Source organism: Ambystoma mexicanum, chromosome 13, assembly GCF_040938575.1.
Source record: "Ambystoma mexicanum isolate Mex_15411 chromosome 13, UKY_AmexF1_1, whole genome shotgun sequence".
NCBI lineage: Eukaryota > Metazoa > Chordata > Amphibia > Caudata > Ambystomatidae > Ambystoma > Ambystoma mexicanum.
Genome location: NC_090938.1, coordinates 761,870,971 through 761,890,116, shown reverse-complemented (window position 1 = coordinate 761,890,116; position 19,146 = coordinate 761,870,971). Strand labels below are relative to the sequence as shown.

At 49.7% G+C, this 19,146-nt stretch overlaps 1 protein-coding gene across 7 annotated transcripts in view; it reads right to left on the bottom strand.

Moving 5' to 3' along the window:
* Nucleotides 1–19,146, bottom strand: part of BAG6 (BAG cochaperone 6) — a 1,121,496-nt gene that overhangs the window by 884,618 nt on the left and 217,732 nt on the right. The gene's annotated exons all lie outside the window — the stretch shown is intronic.

Sequence of the window (19,146 nt, the reverse complement as noted above, 5' to 3'; positions counted from 1 at the left end):
AGTTGGATACATCTGACGCTCCACCTAGAGATGGTATTCTTTGAAATGCGGTCACCTTCTCTGCCTGGCGCTATGGAGACAACAATTGATCTGTTTTTCTAAGCGGTCTGGTCTAGTCTACATAGTAGAGTACCGGTCTCCTCACATCTAGTGTGTGGAGTTACACCTCAACTGAGCTGGAGCCGGTAGCTCAATAGACTGGTTAACATGGAATTTGGAAATGAATTTAGGGGAGAATCTTGGGCGAGTACATAAAACCAGTTGGTCTTTGTGTACTACAAAGAAAGGATCCTGCACTGACACTGCCTGAATTCCAACTCTTCCTATGGAAGTAATGGCCACTAAGAAGGCAGTTTTATAAATCAAGTGTTTGAGACTAGACTTGCGCATTGGCTCAAAAGGGGTTCCCATGAGCTTAGAGAATACCACACAGATCAAATCCTGGCGGCAGCTTAGAAGTTGGGTGGTGGAGTCTCTTTACTCCTTCCATGAATGCCTTTATGACCGGTACGTTCCACCATGGGAAGTCGTGTAGGCTGATAAAGCCACCAAGTGGATCTTTAGGGAGTTGAATACTAACCACGCATCTAGCAAATTGAGCATACAAGTGGAAATGTGGATCGAGTGCATTCTATGGGGTTGATTTGTTTCGACTGGCAACAAATTACAAATCTTCTCCATTTGTCAAATTGACAGTGCCTAGTGTTTGGTTTTCTTGATTCAAGATATCCTTGCATCTCTGTGCAGGTTGGGATGACCAAACTATGACCTCAGGAGCCATGCTGCAAAGTTCATTGAGTGAGGCTGCGGGTGCACAGTTAGTTCCTCGTGCAGAGTGAGTAGGTTGTACTGTCACAGGAGTTTGATGGGATCGCACATCGCCAGTTTGCGCAGAGGTGGATACCATGGTTGTCTTGCCCACATAGGAGCAACTAGGATAAGCATCATCAGTTCCTTGTGCATCTTATTCACCACCTTCCTCATGAGAGGTGTTCGGGGAAAAGCGTAAGCAAATTTCCATGACCAGTTCATCCATAGGGAGTTCCCCTTGGAGCCTGGCTGGGGGAAGCTGGACGTGAAGCCTGGGCATTGACTGTTTGCTTGTGGCGGATAGGTCTATTGTGGGGAAACCACATTGAGAGAATAAGTGTTCTACTACTCCTTCATGTAGACGCTACTTGTGTTCTTCTGGTAGGGGATCAGTGCTCAATGAGTCTGCCAGAGACTTGAGTTTCCCTGGAACATGCTGTGATGACAGGAATATCTTCCGTTTGAGTGCCCATTTCCAAATTTGCTGCACAAGTCTGGACAGATTCAGAGAAGGAACAAGTTACTTACCTGTAACTGTTGTTCTCCAGCATGGGTCTGGCATGGATTCACATGCTCATGATTAAAAGAATACATAGCAGTACACACATGCACAACCACGGGAGGTGGCAAAGCTCAACATTAAGCATTACATCAAAACTCAACATTAAGCAATTCTTACCTCCTCACCAGGCTCACCTTAGGCGAACAGGTTGCGCAGCACTGCTTGGCCGACCCTGGACTCCTCCCTGGAATCCCGATCGACGCAGTAGAATTTCGTGAAGGTGTGCGTCAACCTCCACGTAGCAGCCCTGCAGATGTCCAGCAAGGGCACACCAGATAGGAACGGCATGGTAGCTGCGATCGCTCTGGTGGAATGGGCTCTCGGACGGCCAGGCAGCGGTCGGTTTGCCAACCGATGGCAGTACATGATACAGCCGGAGAGCCATCTGGAAATGGAAGCTTTCGAGAGAGCCTTCCCCTGATTGACAGGTCCAAATTTCACAAAAAGTTGTGACGTCTTCCGAAAACAATTTGTGCAGTCCACGTAGAACTTCAGCGCTCTAGCCACATCCAGCGAGTGCAAAGTCCTTTCAGCCGGCGACGAAGGCGACGGGAAGAACACAGGCAACACCAAGGGTTCGTTGAGGTGGAAGTCCGACGGCACCTTGGGCATGAAGGAGGGGTGCGTCCTGAGCACTACCCTCGTGTCGTGAAAAGTCAAGTACGGGGGCTTGCAGGAAAGGGCCTAGATCTCTCCCACCCATCGTGCGGAGGTGATGGCCACAAGAAACGCTGTTTTCCACGACAAGAACTTCAACGGAGCCGAGTGCAGAGGCTCGAACGGAGGTCCCATGAGCTTGGTCAGCACCACGTTGAGCTCCCACGCCGGGGCCTTCACCGGCAGGAACGATCTGAACAGTCCCTTCATGAATTCTTTCACCAGACGATGAGACCACAAAGACGACCGTCCCGTGGTTCTGGTGTATCGGGAGATCGCAGCAAGATGCATCTTGATGGAAGCGTGTGCCAGCCCAGCCTTGGCCAGCGTCAGGTACGGCGGTATTTGGGGAGCCGTAATCCGTAGAGGGTTAATCTTCTGTGCGTGGCACCAGACAGAGAACCTCTTCCATTTGTGTCCGTAGCATTTAAGAGTTGAGGACGCCCTGGCCTTTGCAAGAACCTCTCTGCAGTCGGCCGGTATGTCGTAACCTCCAAACTCTAGTGCTGCAGGAGCCAGGCCTGCAAGTTCAGCGACTTCGGGTCGTGATGGAGGATGGCGCCTCCTTCCCTGGAGAGAAGATCCGCGTCCACTGGAAGCTTGATTGACGGGGACGCTGACAAGTCCAGAAGGTCCGGGAACCATATCTGCCTCGGCCACGCAGGTGCGACGAGGAACATCCTGCACAGTGACCTCTTGAGCTGGTTGATGAGCCGGATCAGCAGTGGCAATGGAGGGAACGCATATAGGAACAGGCCCTCCCAGGGGAACGAGAAAGCATCGCCCATGCTCCTCGGCTGGGGAAACCTGCTGGCGAACCTCCAGCACTTGGAGTTCGTCGCCGTCGCGAACAGGTCGATCTGGGGTGTGCCACACCGTCGGAAGAGGCGGCCCACTAGATCATGTCGTAGTTCCCACTCGTGGCACGAGCGCAGCTCTCTGCTGAGCGAGTCGGCGATGGTGTTTTTTATTCCTGCCAGATGAAACGGCACCAGAAACATCCCTTGGCCGACGGCCCAATGCCACAGATCCTGTGCCTCCTTGGACAGGGCTGGGGATCTGGTACCGCCCTGCTTCCTGATGTAGAACATGGTGGTGGTGTTGTCGGTGAAGATCCTCACCACCTTGCCCTTGAGGGACGGAAGAAAGGACCTGAGGGCCCAAAACACTGCACGGAGTTCCAGGACGTTGATATGGAGGGACCTCTCCGCCGGCAGCCAAAGACCCCTCGCGTGCAGGTTTTCGGTGTGCGCTCCCCACTCCCTCCAGGGAGGCATCCGTGGTCACTCTTCTGGTGGCCCAGGGTCTGGAAGTCCATGCCCACCGTCAGATGCGCGCGGGTGCCCCACCACCGGATCGCTCCTGTGATCCTCTACTCGAAGCTGCCCATCGTCTGGATCCAGCGCGCGTCCAGGAACTTCTGCAACGGGCGCATCTGGAGCCTGCACAGGCGGATGAGATAAATGCAAGAAGACATCATTCCGAGGAGGGACTTGATGGACCTCACCCTGGCCGCGTCCGCAACCAGCATCCGCTGCACCTTGCCCAAGATGGCCCTCTTCCTGTCCTCCGACGGAGAGGCCAGAAGCGACACTGTCGAGCTTCGCTCCCAGAAACAGTGCGTCTTGTGCGGGCACCAGGTGAGACTTGGCATAGTTTATGGAGAATCCCAGGTCCGTGAGTAGTTGGACGGTCCTTGCCGTGTGCTCCACGGCAAGCTCCTTTGTCTTTGCTTGGATGAGCCAGTCGTTAAGGTAGGGAAAGACGTGGATCCCCTCTAGGCGCAGCCGCGCCGCCACCGGTGCGAGGCACTTGAACATCCTGGGTGCCGACCTCAACCCGAAGGGAAGGGCTCTGAACTGGTAGTGACGACCTTGGACCACGAATCTGAGAAACTTTCGGTGTCCCTTTAGGATGGGGATATGGAAGTAGGCATCCTCCAAATCCAACGACGACAGGAAATCGCCCTCCTCCAGTTGACCCAGGACATGTTGGTGGGTGACCATCCGGAACTTCTGTGCCTTGATGAATTTGTTCATTAGTCTTAGGTCCAGGATGGGACGCCATCCTCCAGTCTTCTTCTTCACAAGGAAGTATCTTGAGTAAACTCCGGCGCCCTGAAGCCTCTTTGGGATGAGCTCGATGGCGCCCTTCCTGAGCATCGCCCTTACCTCCAAGAGAAGTTGTGGGACGTGATGTTCCTTCCTGGCCACAGGGGGGATGCGCGGGCACCTCTTTAGAAACTTGAGCGCGTGACCCTGAGCCAGGGCGTCCAGCACCCAACGGTCGGTGGAGATGGACTCCCACACGCTGACGAAGCTTGCCAGCCGGCCTCCCACCGGGGTGCTTTGGTGGGGGCCCGACCCCACGGCCGGTTCAGTCATGTTTTGACGAGGCTTTGCCGCCTTGTCCTCCTTGGCGACAACGGCGGGGTCCACCCGACTTGCCTCGTCCCCTGTAGGCTTCCTGTGACGACGAACGGGCCGCTTGACGATAGGTGCAAAATCCGCCGCTGGAACCTTTGGAGGCACCTTGTTTGCCTCTGCCGCTCCGAAAGGGCGGCCGTCGTTGCTGGAGAACACCAAGAGTCCGGGCCGTCTCCGTGTCCGCCTTGATGGCTTGTAGGGAATCATCCACTGTTTTCCCAAACAGGTTGCTCCCGTCGAACGGCATGTCCAAAACTCTGGTCTGCACGTCCTGACGAAGTCAGTAGCCTTGAGCCATACACGCCGCCTAAGGCACACGCCGTTGCCCAACTGGCGAAATCCAGTGTCAGCGATCTCTGTCGCTATCGTAATGGCGTGGTCTGACGCCACTTCTCCTTCCTGCAAGATCTCTAGGGCCTCAGCCCTCTTGTCGTCTGGTAGGATGTCCAGCAGGGGGGTGAGTTTGTACCACAACTCCCTGTCGTAGCGGGCTACGATAGCCAAGGCGTTGGCAGCCTTAATCGTCGGTGCCGATGAGATGACTGTGTCCATCGTGTCCAATTTCTTTCCCTCGCCGTCCGGCGGGGAGGTTGACGTAGAGGCCACGCCCCCCCTGCTTTCTTCCTGGCCGCCGCGGAGACGACCGAGTCCGGGGTCGGCTGTGCCCGAAGGCACAAGGGGGCCGCGTCCGGGACCCGGTACTTCTCGTACCGATCCCTTATAGCCGGCGTGGTGGATGGGTTCTTGAGGAGGGAGAGACCCTCATCCCAGATATCGTCCAGTAGAGGCACAGCGAGGACCGTCTTCCTCTTGGTCTCGCGCCGTTGATAAAGGAAACCTTCCTTCTCTTCCGGGCAGAGCTGGAAAAGCTCGGATGCCCTGGCGATCATGGCGTGAAACGATCCAATCTCGTCGGGCGGGGAAGCCCGGGTGGGAGGTGACGACGGGAGATCCTCGTCGTAAACCTCGTCGTCTGTACCCGTCGCGGCCGTGTCAGTCCCTGTATCATCCCCACGTGTCGTGGACGGGGAGGAGGGCTGAGCAGGGCGCGATGGTTCAAAAGGAGGTGGAGGATGAATCCTCCTCTTAGAGGAGGGCTCCCAGAAGGGCCTGGCTCCGGGTCCCTCGTCGGGAGAGGTTCCTCCGTTGGTGGTAAAGGCAGTCTCGTCCTTATCTCGTGGCATAAGGACTGTATAGCCAACAAAATGGCCGCCGAGTTGTCTTACGGCACTGGTTGAGGGGGTTCCGAAGGGCGATCAGGGGCCCCGTCGGCACCCTCGACGTTCTCGTCGTCTCCCACGTCGGGGTCCCTTCCGACAGGATGGTCTTCTTCCACGCCAGCGCCGTGGCCTAAGACTTCGATCAGCTCCTCCTCAGAGGTTGAGGCCGAATCCACGACGACCTCCTGCCCCCCCCTTTTCTTCTCCGTCGGAGGTTTCACGGGGGTCCTGTCGATGGACATGAAAGAGGACTCCCTCTGGTGTAGCCTCCACAGGCTGAGCCAGGGCCGCCGCGACTGTCTCGATAGAGGCCTTGGCCGGATGGATCAAGGCTTTCACCACCTTAGGTGCGCTCACCGCCTTCTCCTTGGGGGGGGGGGGTCACCACCTCGCTTCCCTCCGATGGGGCCTTCGAGCACGACCGGGGTCTCTCCAGGAGCTTCGCCGGGTGCTCGGCCTTCCTCTTACCCGAGCCGGAGCGTTGGCTCGTGGTTGATGGCGGCGGGGAGGATGCGCCCTGCCTGGCGCCCGTAGAGCCCGACCGTTCGGTGCTCCCGGTGCCAGCGGACTCGCGGTGCTTGGCCTTCTGTTGGACCCCCGTCGCCGGGGCGCCCTCAAAGGTCTTAGAAGACCGCTCGGACTTCTTCTCGCCTGACGGGCTCTTCCCTTCCAGCCAGTTGGCGAGACGCTGATGGCGGTCCTTCATGGTCCGCTCCGACATATTGCCGCAAAACCCACAGTCCTTCTCCACGTGCGTCTTGTCTTCATGCAGGCAGTAAAGGCAAAGGGAGTGTTCGTCCTCTTTAAAGACATTCTGAAGCTTGCATCCAGGGCAGACCCTGAACAGCTTTCCGGGCGTCGAGTTTCCCTTCTCCTGGGTCATGCTCGAGAAGGGCCTGAGAAACTTCTGGAGTCCTCCAAAAGCGTGGCTCGACGAAATCTTCACCCTTGAGGGGCGTAGAAGAATCCGACACGGGTCCCCGTTGATCAGATAAATAAACGGTGGAGCTTGAGGCTCTTTTGACCGAAAGAGAAAATTTTCCTAAGAAAAAGCGCAAAAAAAGCACCAACGCTCGAGAGCAATAGCACGAGGATCCCAACACTTGAACGTGCGGTAAAAATCTGAAGATGGCTGCCAGAGGCGGGGCTTAGGGAGATGGCAGTCATTGGCTGTGGTCAGTATGACAGAGATCAGTGATTGGTTACTACTACAAAAGAGATCAGAAACGAAACTGATACTGATTTTTCTTTACCGAGGATTCCCAGCCTGACGAGGAATATTCATGAGCATGTGAATCCATGCCAGACCCCATGCTGGAGAAGAATTACCACCCGGTCGATTCATCTTGCATTCTCGGTCCTGCACTCTGGTGAGGAGACTTCAAGGGGTGGAATCTTGCCTCTGGCGGTCCAGAAGAAGTCCACCACATTTTTGGGAGGATTCAATCTTTTGAAGACAATGCACTGCTGTAAAGCATTTAAAAAATGTAATATCTTTGACTCAAATATGGAGTCAATGTGAAATGCATTATCGGTGGAGCAGTGGACATTTGCTTCCAATTCTCAGTGAAGGCTTAATTTCTGAATATCGTCTGCATTTCCTGAAACACTGGAAAAACATTTTGTTACCCAGGCCAGTCATCATTTCTTTTGAATTCCACAGGAGCCAAAAGGAGTCCTTTCGGCTCCCATTAGAAACAGATTAACTTGTCAAAGCCTTCCACAGGGTACATCGTCTGGGTCTCTGGGGCGCTATCTGCAGGTGACTTTTCTGGAAAAGTACTGGTCTGTAGTTGTGCAAGTTAGATTGCGAGCATCAGACAAGGCTGTCAGAGACGCATAGCTTCAGCTGAACTGCGAGACAGTGGACGCATTGAATCCGGTTCCAGTCCTGTTGTGCTGCCTTTGCGCCAAGTTTCGTTTGAGAAGCTGTCCAGTGAAGTTATTGGCAGGGATGAAGTGGAGCAAACTTGTGCCAAACAAATGTAACCTTTTTTTCTAAATCTGCATTTTATTTTGTAATGTTCGAGTTAAACGGCCATATAATTGCCAGTTTTTTAATCACCGAGTGTGAACGAATTCTTGCGTTCCATGATTACATTGCCTTCAAAGTCAGTGTGTTGGGGAAAAGAACATCCATGCACTGATATTTGGGAGAGCAAACCAAATGCGCAGTGGCCACAGATCCCAGGTTATTGAAGTTTGTAGCATAAAGATCATAGCTCGTCGTGGGACGGTCCCACCCGTCTAAAGGAGGGGAGTCCTCTTCAGTGTTCTCCTGATGCATAGAAAAGGGGGTGGGGTGGGGGGGTGGTCGGACAGCAGTGATTACACAGAAGGCATCTTCCAGTTGTCTTGAAGAGACTGGACATACATCTTGCTAGTTGATTCTTCGGTTCCAGGAGTCAGCCTCAGGATCCATGCCTTTTATGCAGGAACCCAGCCAATCAGCACCCATACACCATTCAAAGTGGGTGGTGGCCGTCATTTCAGGACAGCAGGCCACCCACCTATCCTCCCTCCTCCCCAGTTAGAACTGGTTCCAGGCAGGCACACCAGAAGACAAAGAACAGCCAACCTTCAGAGTCCTCCCCCATTTCCTGTTCTCAGACACACTGGAGCCGTGGCGGCTTCAAAGGATTCCTGGCGAAGACAAAAGTCAAACCAACACCTCCCCCACCCATCACGGCTGAAGGACCAAGAAGGGACAAGCAAACAAGTAATGACCAAAAACAGGATGCATGATCGGGCAAGAGCAATTGCTTTTACCTAGTCTACATACATCACTGCTAGGTGGTGCTAATCTGATGGATACACCTGTGTCTCTGCAAGCAGTCAAAGCACAAGGCTACACAGCATGCCCTGGATGCAAAAAGCCCCACCATCAAAAGCCAAGCAGGCTAGGGCGTGCATCCAATGATAAACACCAAAAGCAACCAGCAGGCGTGCCATAAACAACTTTACATCATGTGGAGGATGTTTTGATAGAGTGCATACAAACAGAATACTTCAAAATATCATAAGCTCTTTGGCTAAACATGCTACTTGCTCGCGAGTTCTGATTAGCCCCAAAAAATGACATCAGCATGTTTGACAAATTTGTTGAGGCTGTTGGGGAGAATTCTCAGAAATGTGCCAATTCCCTTCTACCTTAGAAACCCCTAGCCATTTTGCTTGATTTTAGTACTTTACATTTTTAACCTGGAAGGGAGACTTTTCCCCACTCCCTCACGTATTTTACTGTGATTTGGAATCCGTTTCATTTGACTTTGGAGTCTGACAAACTCCATAGGCTAGTTGTAAATGTTGGTTGGTCTGTTGGAAGCTGCCGTTACGAACACGAACGTGGCGTACACAGTGCGGCTGGACGACCCGTGACGACCTGTGACTTGCGTAAGGTCCTTTCCTCAGCCTTGGAACGAGAGACGGTAGAGCGAGCTCCGGCGGTTGCACTTCACGCTTTGGGTTGAGGAGCAGAAAAAAAATCTGGGAACCCGAAGCTCTGAGGCTCAGCAGGAGAGCAGCGGTCGATTGCCAGAGGAAGGGGAAAGGTGCGACCGCGAATAGCGTGGACCTTGGAGAGAGGTAAGGGCTTGCTTCCGGGCTCTGCTGCTTAGGCTTGTAAATCTAATCGAAGCAGCCTGGAAATCAGGAAGTGTAACTCGATCCTGAGCAGCAATTTGGGCACTGTATTATAACAGAGGGACCCCTCCCCCAGTCCCCCCCCACACTTTTCACCCCTTCAGGAAACTGTATTGGCTTACAGTAAGGGGACTATTAATTGGTCGGTCCAAATGCAATTAGGAAAAGAGCAGAACCATACCATATACAATTTAAGAACCACCAAGGCCACGGCAACAACCCGGAGCCTTGCTAACAAGGAGGGCGAGATGGAAAAAACAAAGTCCAAAAAGAAAGCTAAGAAAACCACTCCCGCTAACCAAGGGGTGATTAGCAAATTTTTTCCATTAAGCCCACCCCTTGATATAAATTCCACCACTATCGAAAACACCTGCTCACTGCGATAATGACCCATTGAGCTCATCAAATTCTGAAGACATTGACAACAACTTGTTACTGGAATTATGTCTAAACATCCAAAGTAGTATGACACCACACCCTGAAGCAAGGCCAAGCAACAGTAGAATACAGTCAGACAGACTGATGACCACACCTCCAGGGACATCCTCCGCTGGAGGTGGTTTAGGTAGATTATCAATCTCACCAAACCTAGCAATGGTCTCAATGGAGGATGTTCCCGACGTTGAGAGTGCCTGACATGTCCTACCCAGGGGCAGCAGAGATAGCTGAGATCCAGTCTTCAGTAGCATCTCTACAATTTGCGCTCAAGATTTTGCTTAAGATGTCGGGGCGAATACTGGCCAATACTGGTGTGCTAACCATGGAAAATAAGGGGAGGTCGTTAACTATAGACGATGCAGAACGAATCTCTCCGAAGCCATCCATATTGCTTATGAAACTGAAGAGCAACAAAACTTGGGAGTTTGACCAGGATGGGGCAGCCCTGATCCATTCTTTTCAAGAAAACAGCAAAGATTAGCAGGAAGGGCTGGAAAGGGTAAAAGAGCCAGTACCACTATATCCCAGACAATAGAGCAGGGCACGACGGGTCAACCCACCAAGAAGCAGGAAAAGACTAGAAAGAGCCAAGAAAAGGAAGGCAGCTAGCGAGGGTTACCTCACCAGCTGGCTGGTACCAGAACAAGCCGTTGAACACGAGCTGGAAGAGGCGATGGAGACCGCGGAGGTGGTGTGCGACAGGGACGTCGCCGATATGGACAAGGCATTAAGCCAATCTACAGAGCTGGAAAATCAAGGAACCATATTAACTGCCACCATGGAAAACAAAGGGGAGGCGAGAGGAAGTTGTGTATGTCTGACCAAGAATTTGTATCAGAGCTAGGACAACAAATGGCTATCGCGCTCTGAATTTTTGACAAGACTATACTCTGTTCCACAATTGCGGGTCCATAAATCTGACGACTCAATTTATGGAACCCCTGAAAGGCCCAGAGTATCTGCGCTACATTGCAAGTTCCTATCCACAGCTAAATTATTAAGTTATAAAGAGGAACTAAAAGCAGTGGACGTTGAAGTAGATCCCGATCTAAATGAAATGGACCGGAGCTGCCCGATGGAAGAGGCAGATATCCCTCTGGTAACAGTAGATTGTTCAAGCTCACCAAAGGGAAAGAAGGTTGAGGCATCAGATGTCCAACAAGTACTAAAATGGTTGGTAGATGCACTTCCCGAGCTCCTATCAGAACAATGAGATCTTTCCATACTATCCTGGAATTGTCGGGGCTTCGCACATCTTTTATCATCGGAGGGCTCCACGAAACTACTCGACAAACAGTTATTTCTGCTTACAAGAGACATGGGCTATAGACCCCCCAATGTTAGATGGCTATGTGTTACACCATTCGGCAGCCAAAAGAGGAGAAAAAGGCAGGCCATATGATGGACTGACCATAAGGGTGGCTAATACCTTGGGCTCGAGACAGATTGATTGCAACCTTGAAAGTAACATGATAGCAGTTGAAGTGATTGACGGTAAGGACCCCAAGGGCTCAATTCTGTTGGTGAGCCTATATAATCCACCTGGGGATGCTAAGCGAACAACTGCAAGACTGTCTCCAGGATCTATTGGCGATCTGCCTGTCAATATCTAGTGACACAGGAATAATTGTTGTTGGAGATTTTAACTGTCATATGACAGGACATGAATGTAAAATGCAGAACACGAAATGAAAAGATATGGGAGTCATGGATCTTGAGGGTGGAGCACGGGAATACCTGTTTGAGTCCTGGGATATGGAAATGCTTAACGGCAGAACTATTAGTGATCATCCTGGGCATCATACATGGTCAAACGGTAGCTCTCATAGTACGTTGGACTATGTATTTGTATGTCCTAGGATCCAACAGGTGGAGGACATGATAGTTAGCCCCAATGAATGGAGTGACCATGCTGCCCTGACATGTGAGATCAATATTTCCAGAGAGCAGTCTTTGTCCAGTAATATAGTTATGGTGAAAACTAATAAAGCAGGTACCAGGATTTCCTGGGTCGAATAAAAACATAACACTTGCCATTGAAGCTCTGGGGGTGGTAGAACCCAATAAGTTCCCTAACTTTAATGGAGATGACAATCGACTCTATAGAAGACTGGATTCAAGCTTTCGCAGGAAAGCATGCAGCTGCATCCATGGGGGTTATGATAGGACCCGAGGGGAAAAAACTGCCCTATGAAAAAACGATCAGAGACATGAAAAGGAATCTCAGAGCTGAGCTTCGTAAGGCCAAGAAAGCTATGGCGAGGAACAGTTTGCAAAAGTCAGGAGGATCAAAAACAGATAGAGCGGCCATTAAGGTGAAAAGAGCGGACAAGGTTTTCTCCTGGCAAAGACCATATGTGAAGGAAAGACAACATCTGGTCCCTCCTGGGCAAGGCACGAGGTGTTCAGAATGGGGCACTAGCCAACCCCATTGAAGCTAGGGTATGGGTAAAATTCCTGGAAAATCGGAATGAAGAGGGTGATAAACCAACAGTATTGGCTAGTCCCCCCACCAGTGGCTCCAATTGCTATATCACACGAACTTATACTGAATAAGATTTAAGAGAAAATCTTCATGCGCACCGGGCCCCAAAGGACTGGCCAATATTGTTATTAAATCGTACCCCAAGGTCTGGGCCAGCCTGCTGGGCATATTTGAGAAGATCTTAAAATCAGGTAAAATACCCTGTTCATGGCAAACGGCAATATTAATCCCTGTGTTCAAAAAGGGAAATTGACTTGACCCCAAGCAACTATAGGTTGCTTTCAATGTTAGAGGCCAGGGGTAAGATATTTGCCTCACTTTTGCTAAAAGAGCTACAACTATGGGCAGAGGGTTCTGGTGTACTGTCCAAATTTCAAAGTGGGTTGAGACAGGGATACTCCACCTCCCATAATATCATGGTTATGGACATCTTACGATCTAGAGCAAAAAGAGGGGGGCTGCCCCACTTTATGCCTTTATATACAGATTTCACAGCGGCCCTTGACTCTATTCCTAGAAGCCGCCTGTGAAGGAAATTAAAACTAATTGGTTGCCCGAAAGGTTTACTATATTATCTTAGACTTACATCAAGATAATTTAGTCAAACTGAAGTTAGACCAAGAAGGCCATACAACAGTTAACGTTGCCTAAAACAGGGGAGTAAAACAAGGCTGTCTCACAGCACCTTTAATCTACAACCTGTATGTTTTTGACATCCCTGAAGCAATATCTGCGGCATGCAACTGCCCCCCTAAAATTGGCAATGCCACTTGTCCCGAATTAGCGTACAATCTGGTGATATTGGATTACACCATTAGTGGGATACTTAGATCGGCAGCTGCATTGTGGGAGTATGCAGATGTGAATGGCCTTAGTATCAATCTAGGAAAAACTAAGGTCATGAGATACACAAATAAGAAAGTATCTCGTGTGCAGCTTACGGTAAGTTTGGTGAGCATCTCCCATGTTCCCCAATATCGATATCTGGGCATTGATCTTGAAGTCACTGGTGATTATGTGGCCTGTAAACAAATGCGCAGTATAAGAGCGGCACAACTCACTGCCCTGTGCTATAGGTTTACTGTTAAAACATGGCAGTTTCACTCTATGGGATACTCGCCAACTTTATGTACAAGCTTTCTCTCCAGCCATAATATACGGGCTAGAATCCCTTCTTGAGAGTGATGTAAAGTGGCTAGAAGTGATCGAAGGTAGATTCTGGCGCTGTATTGTTGGCCTACCTCCCAGTATTCCAATGGCCATTATTAGATTAGAGCAAGGCTTGATCTCTCTAAAGGCCTTAGTACTGAAGAAGCGGGCCTCATAGGTAAAAATGACTCGAGATTCAAGTAATGGATTGTTAACAGCTGTCCATCAGGAAATGGCTACGGAGAATTCAGTATGTACAACCGTTGATCAGATGGCTAAACTATTTCATGAAATAGGTTGGCAATCTACGGATGGTAGCTACTCAGAAGAAGTAAAAAGGGCTCAGAGTAAACAAATAGATCTCTGGGATTGGTTAGAGAACTACGAACATCTAAGGAGCTTAAAAAGCTATCAATTTGTGCAATACAAATTGTACGAGTTTAAGAAACCGCAGAGCTATTTGAACATCTGCCCATCAGCCAGACAGACAGGTCATCTTATTGCTCAGACTGAAACTACCCACTATTATGGTCACGGGGAGAAAAGAGAAGATTGCTGTCGAGCTGCGAATATGCCGCCTATGTAAAGCACAAGACCAGCTGGAGACGGCAAAGCACCTTTTGACTGAATGCCCTGAAATGGCTAGTACATTTAATCCCCTCCTTGGTAGCTACACTCATGATAATAAGTACATCAAGGACGACCTCTTTTGGCATCATTGTATTAATTCCAATAGTATGTGCCTGTTAACAGCCTTGTATACCATCTGGCTGAGAGTTGAATTTAGACCGGGCATAACACTTTAGGTTACTGACCAAGAAATTGTATTCTAATTTTGTATAGCCAACAGAGTTGAACCTATGAATATATGTTGATGGATTTTATGCGTTTTTCCTAGGTTATGAATTTTCTGCATTTGGATTATGCATTACTATTTTGTTATTTTAAAGGTTTGTGTAAAGTTTATAATTTAAACTATATCACAATAATTATTATTATAGGCATCTTTTCAGTGTGGCACACAGCAACGTCAGCGCAGTGGCACAGGGAAGTCTTCCAGATTTCCCAAAAGTTTAAATACCTTTCTTGGTAAAACTACTGTCTCCAAGAGCAGCGAAGTGAAATTGACTTTACTTAAATGTTTTACCTTTCTAGACACAGCACACAATATTTTACCATAGGGCGCTGGAGGGGTTACTTAGTAGCCCCTTTGTCTAGTTTCTCATTTAATATTTGTTACCCGTTCTACAATTAATTGTTGGTGGCAGTGGTTGACTTTTTACTACCATTGCGTCTTTTTACCGCAGGCCGATGTCGCAGCTACAGTAAAGCACCCATGGGTGCCCATTTTGTCAAAATGGCCCGGTCGTCTTATTTTTGCCATTTCTTGCTGGCAATGTCCTTGAGATTTACCCTGCGCGCCAAACTCATCATACTGGGGAACACAAAACATTAAAAAATTGGACAATAATTACTCATCATTTGTTATAGATGGCACCATCATTAAGGTAGCAAAAGAGGTAAAAACATTAGGTTTCTACCTCGACTCTTGTCTCAAAGCATGTGAGTGCGATGGCCTCTAGTACCACATACACATGTAAGCTGATGCAGCAAAACCATACCTATCCACTACCAGTTCCCTCACCAAATCAAGAGCACTGGTATTATCCAAATTGGACTATTGTAATGCACTATACATGGGGTCTAATAAAAATATGCTGCAAAAAATCCAAACCCTGCAGAATAATGCCCTTAGAGCCACCTTAGGAATCCCACAGAGAGCACATCTCATATCAGAAGACAATCAAACTGGCTCTCCATAGTGGACAAAATTAAACAAAACAGAATCGCTAACATTCAAAAGTATTAACAATCTAGCCCCCAAATAACTAACAGAAAGGTTCATTAGAAGAACATCCAACAGACCTATTAGAGAAGCATATACCAACCAGCTAATTGTTCCCCCATTTAAACTGAGCACTGCCGGAGGCAACAGCTTCCCAGTCAAAGCAGCCCAATTGTGGAACTCCCTCCCTTCCTCTCCAAGGTCTGACCAATCCTATCCACACTTCAGACTCAACTGTATCAAATGGCTTAAAGAAAAAAACTTATAACTCTGACCTCAAGACCACTTACGCCTCTCGCCACCCAGATTTTTGACTGTCAATGTATACTGCGTATACACCTATGTTGTACAAATACCTGTGTATAGAACTCTGTATATTATCTCGTAGACATACTTGTAGGGCAATCACCTCCTTGCTGCCAATGTATACTGTATTCACTTGAAATGTGTAACTGTAACTTGTAAGCTTAAAGTATTCTTACACACGTTCCCGGCTACCTTCGGGTCTGGCGCGCTACAAATTAATAAACCAGGTTTGGTCCCTTTGTTAGTTTGGTCTTTGGCGGTATCCACGAGTGAAGCCCTGCCTCGGGCTCCAGGGTGTCTGGCAGGGGCAGGACATGAGGGAGGTGTCCGAAACTTCCTGTGCGTAATCCTCTTGGTTACAGGAATGGACCCAAAGCTGATTGGCCAGCTGGCTGTCCGGCAAGGACAGCCACCGTGCTGTGTGCTTGACAGCTAGGCTGGAATGAATGGGAAAAACCTGCATAAAAGGCAAAGCCGTTTGGCTTGGAAGGCAGAGTCGACCACTGGACGAAGGAATCCGAAGAAGAAATTGGAAGAGATGCCTGCTGCAACTACTGGACCATTAGTTTGCCCGGTGAAGCCCTGCTACTGTGCTGAAGCTCCAAATTCACCTCAACTAGAGAAGCCCTGCAAGGAGACTCCTCCCTTAGGTTGGTGGGGCCAATCAACCCCAAAGTGAACTCGTCTGAACATCCTCTCGGAGCTGGCTGAACTTCCGCTGCTGCTGGAACCGAAGTTCCAGGGAGAGGAACACCAGAGTGAGTGCATCACTTAAGTCGGACCCGTGCTCTAGGAAGATCCTGCAGACTTCCAGGAAGCAGGACTCACTGAGCCACCTCAGAGTGATGGACCCCAGATGCGAGGAAAGGCCATAGTGGTAGCCGAGAACCACGGTGGTGCTGTTTGCTGAGCGGTGAGGAGCTGAAACAAGTGCTACTGAACGCAAGTTTGCCCTTTGCTGCTGCTGACCGTCCCATTGCAGTGCAGGAGTCCCCAGATAGCCTTCCTCTTGTCCCCACGACTGAGGACCAGGAACAGTATCTACAGAGCTGTACAGGAACATAAACCAGCTAGAAACATTTCTCCTAACCAAAGGTACTGTAATACTGAGAGGACTTGCCTCTTGTTGTGTAGCCTTAATTGTTCTCACTTGAGACCTCTCTTGGTTGCCTTTACAGAGTTGCTTGCAGCTTTTGTTCCTCACAAGCCTCCCAGTTTGTGGCCCAACGCTGATTCTACTTTTTCTAGAAAGACTTCTAAAACATTGTGCAAGACTTTTACTTACCTGCAAGAAGTGCTTCCGCACACCTAAACTCTTGTCCAGTTACATTGGCTGGCCTGGGTCCCTGAAAGACTTCTGACTTTGTGCTTTACCTTTCCTCCAGGAAAGGGTTAATTTACTTTGTATTGGGGGTTCAAAAGTACTTACCTGCTTCAGAATATTTGTGACCTTTTGTTTTAATCTGAAAACCTTTTGACACCAATCTCAGTATTCCTATAAATGTACCAGTGATATATTAATGTCCACAGTGTCCTAGTTATTTAAGTCAACTCTGGCTGTAGGAAAGATTTGTGTGCCATCCCAAATGGGAACGTGCTGAGAAACAGTGTTTTTTGAAGTGTATGTGTGTGTTACTTATATACTGCCCCTTCTGAAGAAGGCTTATTCAACTGACTGTTAAATTGTTTAATCAAGAAACCTTGCGTGTAAGAGTTTTATTTGAATACTTGTCACTGAACCTCTGTAAAAACCCTACTGCTCACATTGACCCCTCTTAAGAGGAGCCTGGCTGCTCAGCCACACTACCAACCTGTGTAGTACAGACTTATACCAAAGGTTGGGTTCCTATTGCCAGGAGCTCAAGGTCGCTGTAGTCTCCAAAAGGGTACTGCACACAATCCTGGCTAACAGAGGCTAAAATAAAGGGGCTGTGCATAAAATTTAATGGAGGGTAGCTCACACAGAACTGCATTCGGCCAGGTTTGCCACTGGAGACAAGGACATCAGGAACAAGTTACTTACCTTTAACTATTGTTCTCCAGCATGGGACTGGCATAGATTCACATGCTCATGAATATTCCTTCCTCGTCAGGCTGGGAATCCTCAGTGAAAGAAAAACCAGTTTCACTTTCAATCTGTATTTCTCCTCTAAACCAATCACTGTACTCTGGGTCATAGCCCAGCCCAGCCTGGGTCACAGACCAGCCCCCCTAAGCACATAGTAGCATGTAAAGAGGAAGTATGACCAAAAAGATACACAGAAGGGAGGGTTTGCATGGGAATCCATGCCAGACCCATACTGGAGAAGTTACAGCTAAGTAACTTGTTCCTTTTCCAGCATGGGGTTGGGCATGGATTCACATGCTCTAATACATAGCAGTACAACATTACACAACCACAGGCGGTGGCAAGGCTCAACAGAAGCAATCAACCTTACCTCTGGAACATGCTCACCTCAAGAAAACCGGTTGTGAAGCAGTGCCTGACCAAATCTGGACTCCTCCCTAGAATCCCTGTCGACAGTAGAATCTCATGAAGGTGTGCGTGGACCTCCACATACCAGTCCTGTAGATGTCCAGCAGGGGCACACCAGACAGGAAATCTCATCGCAGCGATCGCTCTCGTGGGGTGGGCTCTCGGACGGCCGGGCAGCGGCTCGCCAACAGAGGACAGTGCATGATGCAGCTGGAGAGCCATCTGGAGTTTGAAGCCTCCGACAAGGCCTTCCCATGGTTCAAAGGACCGAAGTTCACAGTCGAGACATTTTCCAAAAACTTTGTACGTGCCACGTACAACTTCAGGGCACAAGCAACGTCCAGCGAGTGCAAGGCCTTTTCAGCTGGTGACAAAGGCTTCAGAAAAAAACATTGTTAAAACCAAAGGTTCGTTGAGGTGGAATTCTGATGGAACCTTGGGCATAAACTAAGGGTGCATCCGCAGCACCAACCTCACTTCGTGGTAAGTTGGATAAGGTAGTTTGCAGGATAGGGCCTGGATTTCACCTACCCTTCTGGCAGAGGTGATGGCCACAAGGAAAGCAGTCTTCCAATCGAGGAACTAGAGGGGCCTGATCGTATAGGCTCGAAGGGCCCCTCACCCCCATGAGCCTTGCCAGCCCCACGTTAAATCCCGTAGCTGGGCAGGAGCCTTCACTGGAAGGAAAGATCGAAACATTCCTTTGAGGAACTCCTGGACGAGACGGTGGGACCAAAGAAAAGAGCTTCCGGGAGACCTGTAGCGGGAGATAGCTGCCAGATGCACCTTGATAGGTGTGTGCCAGTCCCGCCTTCGCCAAGGACAACAATTCTGAAAGAATCAGAGGGCCATGCCCCTCAGAGTGGGGATCGTCTGCGACCGGCACCACATAGCGAAACACTTCCACTTGCAACCGTAGCACAAGCGTGGATGACGCTTTGGCCTTGGCAAGGACCTGCCTGCAGTCCTCCGGCAACTCAACCTACGAACTCTAGGGCTACAGGAGCCAAGCCCTCAGGTTCAGCAATCCTGGGTCATGATGCAGGAGTGTGCCTACTTCTCTGGTGAGTAGCTCCACGACCACTGGCAGCTGGACCGGAGGCGACGCCGACAGGCTGAGAAAGTCTGT